The sequence below is a fragment of the Procambarus clarkii genome, chromosome 65 (genome assembly GCF_040958095.1).
Source record: "Procambarus clarkii isolate CNS0578487 chromosome 65, FALCON_Pclarkii_2.0, whole genome shotgun sequence".
In the NCBI taxonomy this organism is placed as follows: domain Eukaryota; kingdom Metazoa; phylum Arthropoda; class Malacostraca; order Decapoda; family Cambaridae; genus Procambarus; species Procambarus clarkii.
In genome coordinates, this window is record NC_091214.1 from 23,233,708 (window position 1) to 23,242,053 (window position 8,346).

The following is an 8,346-nucleotide window of genomic DNA, read 5'->3' on the forward strand; positions in this document are numbered from 1 at the left end:
TGTGTCCTCATCCTCACGAACAAAAATATTGTGAAATAATTTGAAGTTTATTTCTTCTGCATTGTTAATGTCAGTATTACATTTGGAGAAACTTACTACAGTGGCGAAGTGCTTGAATAAAGGTGAATGAAAGTTCTCATTTTTGTTGTAAGTGTATTGGAAAATTAAATTTCGGATGTAACCTACATCCTTTCTCAATGTACTGTATAAAATGTCCTCAATATTGTATACAGGTACATTGAGAATACTGTCTTAATATTCTCAAGATGCTGTATACAATGTCCTTCAAGTTCAAGTATGTTTATTGAGACAAGAAAAACGATACATCTTAAAGGAATAGAGTATCTTAGGCTACATCTCAAAGGGATAGAGTATCTTAGGCTATTAAGACATTTAGAGACTCATTTTCAACTGAAGAATCCCATTATAGTTTTTTTTAAATATAATATGTTAATATTTATCAAAGCGTTAATATTCATTATTATAAAATGTATTTAATATGTATACTGAAGGCATAAGTGGTAGATAAAACATATCTAGATTTTCAGGAAATATTTGAGCAAAGAATTTCACATAAAAGACTTCTTTCAGAAAACTAAAAGTGGTTGTTCACTTAAGGTGGTTAGAGAACTGGTTATCTGAATCTAACCTTCATGTATACTTGAATCTAACCTTCATGTATACTTGAATCTAACCTTCATGTATACTTGAATCTAACCTTCATGTACTCTTGAATTTAACCTTCATGTATACTTGAATTTAACCTTCATGTATACTTGACTGTAAACTTTGTGCTTTGGAAATTGGTTAGAATGGCTCTAAGGTGCACAGTAAGTAGAGTGTCCTAGGGGTAAGTAAATTAGATAACTTCTAACTGTAATTACATTTAATTTAGATGTGGGGATAAGAAAATTGAGAGAGGTAAAACGGCAGAAGCGATCCAATTTGCTCCTCTAGAGCAGCCTTGATTACATTTACTCCTTTAAAAATATATTACCCATCTCCCTTTCAGGAAAAAAAAACTCAATTCACTGGTTGTCTCCTTTCAGGGAAAAAAGAACTCAATTCACTGGTTGTCTCCTTTCAGGGAAAAAAGAACTCAATTCACTGGTTGTCTCCTTTCAGGGAAAAAAGAACTCAATTCACTGGTTGTCTCCTTTCAGGGAAAAAAGAACTCAATTAACTGGTTGTCTCTTCTTTTTTCCATCTATCTCTGTTCTTCCCCTCACCGCTCAAAAAAATGTATACAATGTAGTTTGTAGTCAGGGCAAATTTCACAAAATATAACCATGCTGTTACATCAGCAACACCTGTGAGCAGCAGATGTTTGGCGGTGAAAAGGGGGGTTGGTGGTGAAAGGGATGACAGACTAGAACATGTGTGAGTTCCTCTCCCTTCCCCCCCCTCTCTTCCCCCCTCCCCATTGCGGTTGTTGGAACACCTGGCAATGCTAACTAAGTTTTCAAATGTAGCCAATACAGTGATGAATACACACCAATACATAACACACACACACATATATATATATATATATATATATATATATATATATATATATATATATATATATATATATATATATATATATATATATATATATATATATATATATATATATATGTTCATTTTTTGTATAAAATCAGATATGTAACTGTATAACCTTGCATAATAAAGTGTACATCATAATAAAAAAAAAAAAGGGGGTGGTAGGAGAAGTGAACACTCTTTCGTATTCAGAGTTAAATGTCAAGTTTTTCCCTGAGTGCTCTGTGTTCCCTTCTCTGAGGCTGTGGGTCCCTATAATTACACCAGTGGTGGTACCCCCCTATATATATATATATATATATATATATATATATATATATATATATATATATATATATATATATATATATATATATGATGCAGGAACACATATTCGGATGCAACTAACACAAATGTTCAGATGCAAGGACACAGACACTCCACATGAAATGACAACGATGCTTTAGATGCAGCAACGCACATGGCCGAAAAAAAGGTGACATGCATTCAGATCCTGTCATGTGCAGACGATGTGACACATGTCCTGTCATGTGACACAGGCTATCAGACACAGGTGCATAATTGGGTGACAAATTCAGATAAAACAGCACAGACTATCAGACACAGGTGCATAATTGGGTGACAAATTCAGATAAAACAGCACAGACTATCAGACACAGGTGCATAATTGGGTGACAAATTCAGATAAAACTGCACAGACTATCAGACACAGGTGCATAATTGGGTGACAAATTCAGATAAAACAGCACAGACTATCAGACAGGTGCATAATGAGGTGGACATCGCGTCAATTTTACGAGCTGTTATCATTTTTAATATATAAATTTATGGCCTTATGAGATTTATACGTCAAAATACTATTCAAGAGGTCGGGTTGTTTGATGTCAGTTCACGTACTCGTGAACCACAATACAGGATATTGGATCTCATTTGTATTACAATGACGATGATTACATTTGAAGAGTTCGTTCATATTGATATAGTGGTGAGAATAGGATGAGGTGAAAACTGATCACGTTACCCCGTATTGAAATATAATGGAGAAGCCTATGATAGTGTCAGCAAGACAAAAGAATATTGGAGGTCCATAAATGCAGCATTACTTCAGTATATATGATAAGCTGGGGGGGGATATATCAAGTGAATCTTGGGGAAGCCTCTATATCAGTATTCACAACATTCACCGTACATGATCTTGTTGTAATTTGCGATGGCACGACGCCTCAACTTCTCGTCCCACATGTTATAGTATATTACGCTGCTCTTCCCAGACATACCTACTGGACTTCGAAAAAAATTTCCCAATGATAAATTACATTATTGTGAGAATGGGTGGAGGGCATATACTAAAAAATGATTCATGTAGTCGTCAGACGCCGCCTAAAGTCTGGGTAAGTTCGTTAAAGTTTCTGGTAGTGGTATTTCTAGCTCACCTTGGTCCAGTGGGTAGTGTGCCTAGTGGAGTCTAAGGTCACTAATTCTGTCTCGCCACAGACTTTCAAGATTTTATCGTCCATTATTGTAATTTCATTGTTGTTTCCTATTGTCGGGGGAGTTGTTGTTGTTGTTAAAGATTCGCTACCTGGAACAAAAAGTTCCAAGTAACACGGGCTATGGTGAGCCCGTAGATAGTTTTGTCGGGGGAGACAGTAGCTAGAGCAGCACAGACTATAGGCCGGGTTGCTATAATATATATATGTTTGAAAACACATGTGAATAGTCACTGTCAAATAGTAAATTACGAGAAAAAATGGATGTGAACCATGGTTCCTAAAATACGACGAAACATCAATACTCGTTTGAATAATTAATGCTCATGGTGGCAACTGTGTCTGGAAGTGTTGCCACTTCCAGACACAGTCCCTTGACGGGGACAGGGAGCCGGCGGCTTATGAATAGTAACCTCCCCCCCCCCCGGACTCAATTGCTCCTGAGGAATTTTTCCGACATGATTTAGAGTCGAAGCAATGGCATTTACGGCTTCGACGGGTAGGCGGTTCCCTCCCTGCCGAAGCCGTAAATGCCAAAACTCTGTTAAATTTTAAAGTCCAACTGGAAAAGATCATAAAGGCAAATGGGAGGGGAGACCTTCGACAAGCCGCCGGCTTCCTATCCACGTCGAGGTCACTAGTAGGAGTGGCCCTCAGGTAAAACCAGCAGGTATACTCTAGTCCTGACTACTGAACATAGTCTAGGACTAACGTAAACTCTGTATATTATACACCGAGACGTGGGGAATACCTCTGTGTATATATAGCCCTAGTATGGAAGATTGACTGTTCATCTTGACCCTGATTACAATTACAATATGAACACTTACAAGAGTGTATTATTAAACTAAGGCGGAAGGGAGAGATATAATTATCAAGAGAAAGCGCCAAGCCATTACGACTATACAGTATAACACTAGAAAGGGATCAGGATAAGGATTTGGGATGGGACGGGGGAAAGGAATGGTGCCCAACCACTTGGACGGTCAGGGATTGAACGCTGACCTGCATGAAGCGAGGCCCTCGCTCTACCGTCCAAGCGTCCATTTTTATATTCAGTAAGTTGTGTTCTAAGATAATGGCGGCAAAGTGTTTATCTAAATAACGAGTTATGTAGCATAGAGTCCTGTAGCGCAGTTGGCTACGTTCTCCACTAACACTCTGGGATCCCGGGAGGGACAGAAATGGTTGGACACGTTTCCCTTCATCTAATGCACCTGTTCACCAAGAAGTAAATACGTACCCAGGAGTTGGGCAATGGTTGTGCGTGATGCACGTACATACACAGGCTTCCTGTCCCCGGAAACGTTTTAAGTGAATTGATGTCCATTCAGTAATGACTAAAATTGAACTCCATAAGCACAAGAGCACGATATAGCTGAAGAATAACATTACTTTGCTGCTTACACTTAAAAGAAAATATCCCAGTATCCTATTTGCCTTATAACTAATAATTGTGTAGCATTTTTATGTATATTTAATAATGACTATAAACCTACGTAATCGGAATTCTATGAAGGTAATCAAATATTATTTTTATTTAAATTATATTAGATTTGCAGGCGATGAGTCACAATAACGTGGCTGAAGTATGTTGACCAGACCACACACTAGAAGGTGAAGGGACGACGACGACGTTTCGGTCCGTCCTGGACCATTCTCAAGTCGATGAATGAATCGACTTGAGAATGGTCCAGGACGGACCGAAACGTCGTCGTCCCTTTACCTTCTAGTGTGTGGTCTGGTCAATATATTAGATTTAAAAACCGCAGGTTTGACAACACGACTGCTCATTAGATGGATTTTACTGCTGCTTTACTATGTGGTTTAATATGAATTTTACAATGGGTTTGTTATAGGTTTACAATTGGGCTTCGCAAATTATACACGTTCCAAAAAGTTCACTATGTTTCATTAAACATAGTCATAATTAATAATGAAAATGTTTTAATATTGGTCGTAACAGAGAAAAAAATGACTGAAACTATATTGTTACCCCCACATATTACACACAAAATTATTATAGATATGAAAAAAATCACAGTAGCTTGATGCAATAGTTCAATAACATTGCCGTGGAAAAAATATGTAATATTCTTGGATATTTAATAAAATATTTCAAATAAAAGTGTCCAATATTCGTAGGATCAAATAATGTTTTTTTCGGTTAAAGGACTAATTCTTTTATCCGTATTTGACCGTTTTACCAACCTTTGATTCGGATTTCAAAGAACACGTGGGTTGTATTGTGTGTGTATGTTAGGGCAAATGAATGAAAAAGTTTGATCATTGCTAACATTATTGGTTTGTGCTGTCTCCGGGTGGCCACGTTGTTATATTCGTGTCGGTAAAGTGAATGAGATAAGTGCCTAGCTTGTGGGTGGGGAGTCTGGACTTCCAAACACGAGAGGACAGCACGGGAAATGTTGTTAGGTTCCTGGGACGTAGATACTTTTGTGTGTTCTTAGTACTAAAATAGTAGTCTCCAAATTCTGGGGGAAGGAGTGAGAGAGAGGAAAAAGAAGGGTAGGGAGAGAGAGAGACACACACAGAGATAGGTAGACAGAGATATATATAGTGACACAGACAGGGAGAGATAGAGATAACATTAACAGATATAGAGGTAGCGAAACCAATTGGTGGATCGTGTTCCAGGGAAAGCCAGGAGGGTATGACTTACCATCAGCTATGAGAAGGGAAACTCTCAGCCTGCTAATAGGAGTTAATATAATTAACACCCCTCACATAAAACTCTATTACAAATCCACTATGAGCTCTTTTTATGGTAAAATTGAGTCATTTTGTGTAACAACTTTTATATCTCATATTTGTAATTATTATAGTAATCGAAAAGGCGTCTATTCCTGTACCTACCTGTGTTAAAAAAACAAAAACAAGAATCAATAGAATGAACCGGTAATGACAAGACAATATATTTTTCAAAGGTGTCTAACGATATACAAACAGCAAGGCCCCCTACCAAGGACCATAAATCCCTACACACAACCAGATCATCGCCAGAGATTTCATGACAAATAACACTGAAATAATCGGCAGATACAATGACAACAAACGACTGGACATTAGCAAAACACTGCACATCAAGGATATCCAGCCAGCTATCAACAGCCAGCTTACTCCGCCCAAGTAAAACAGATACAAGCAACACTTAGTGGGCCAGCCAGAGGCTTAGGGCCTGCGCAGGAATATCCCTGAAAAAAAACAGCCAGCTATCAACACCCAGTTACACTCTGCCATCTTCGGGACAAAAACGGAAGCAAAATTTATACCAATAAAAACTAATTATACTCAATAACCATGCTAACAAGAGGGATCCTTGATAAGAAAATTATGAAGGAAAAGGGAGAGTATCTGAAGATCACAGAAGGCAGTAATGGTGGACTATGTATCCATTCAAGCTGCAATTACTCTGGTCTCAATTACAGGAAAATTGATAAATTAAAGATTCCTAAAGTGAGGAAAACACCGATTGGAAACGTCATGGACAAAGCGGATACACTTCCTGAAGCAGCACCAAAACGAACCAGTAATGAGTGGCTAAATCCCATTGACCACCACAAGAGGGTTGAAGAGCAAATGAATAATACTCATAAAGATGAAGAAGAAGAAGAAGGGACTAGAAGAAAGAGGAAAACTTTCTCCATAAACACTCCGTAGGAGAGAGAGGACAAGGGAAGAAAAAAACTAAATTATCAAAAGTTCATAATTTATAAGTGCATGGATTGTATAGAAATATGTAAACATTTAGATTAATTCTTGGCCCAATAAATAATGCTTAAAAAGTCCAAGAGCAGATCCAAGGCAACTCGGTAAAAGTCAAATGATAGCAATAGTGCAGGAGGGACTAGGCTTCCGTTACTGAAAACACACGCACATTCACTTCTCACGAATCTCTTCCATCTATCCTCCATTCTTTATTCTTCTGTGTTGATTATGTCCTATTCCCACTTCCTAACAATGTCTACCCATACTGCTAATTTTTAACACTGAAACAATAAAAAAATCTGAGCATATATATATAATAAAACCAATGCAAATGCACAATGCAGACAAAGTTCTTAAAGACCATACAAATATTTGTCATGAAACTGTGTTACAAACCTGCAGAAGCCATAAATGCCAGAACACAGCTTAATTTTAAAATCCACCTTGATAAAATTATCAGGAAAAATGTGTGGGGGGCCTTTGACAAGCTGCAGGCTTCCTGTCCTTGTCGAGGCCACCAGAGAGAGCTAGTGGACCTCACGTAAATTCAGATAAAGGTTTAGCAACAATCTTAATCTTATTTATTTGTATTTATACTCCTCGATGTCTTCATGAGAACCAAAGATAACACTTTCACCATACACAAGTTTATACTGAACCCTTCAATACTGGAATGTGTATGAATGGTCACTCTGAATGCCCGGACGGATATAAAACTAGTGTAATGAACGCATTCATACGCAGAGCCCCTACTCATTGTTCTGACTGGTATAACATCCACAACGAACTAGAGAGAAGCCTTAAAGTATGAATAAATAACAGGTACACGAATAGAGAAGTCAACACCCATATCAGAAGATATTTAGAAAAAAGGTATAATTAACACCCCTCACATAAAACTCTATTACAAATCCACTATGAGCTCTTTTTATGGTAAAATTGAGTCATTTTGTGTAACAACTTTTATATCTCATATTTGTAATTATTATAGTAATCGAAAAACTTCATATTTTGAATATACAAGAGATGAAACAGAAAGCCATAAGCTAGAGAAGCTCCAAGGAGGCGGAGCGTTAAGCAAAAAAATATACCTGCCTGTGATTGGCTGTTGCGGGTGATGCCAACTCACTTTTCTATGCATGAAATTCAAACTAAGAAATACATCCTTTTGCTCAACAACCTCTGTGTTGTGTACCTGACAGATATTTCCATCTAACTGAACAATTGATAGTAATTATAATAATTCATTGTGTTGGGGAGAGTTCAATGAGAGGGCGGAGCATCGTAATTTTTTGTGTCGTGGCAACTTTCGCTAATGACGTCACAAGTTAGGTAGCCAAGTCATTTTTCTATAACACCTGTTATATCCTGCAAAATTTAGTTATCACTATATTTACACTTAAATAATTAACACTTTATTTTTTTAGGTAGATTAAAATTGATGCAAAATATCAAAAGCAGGGCTGGTGTGCTGCACAAAGATGATTTATTAATTTAAGTGGTTGGAGCCTTTAGCTGAACCCTTCCTGTGATTGGCTGTTGAGGTGAATGTCAACAAAGAATGTCTACCAATGATATGCCAGCG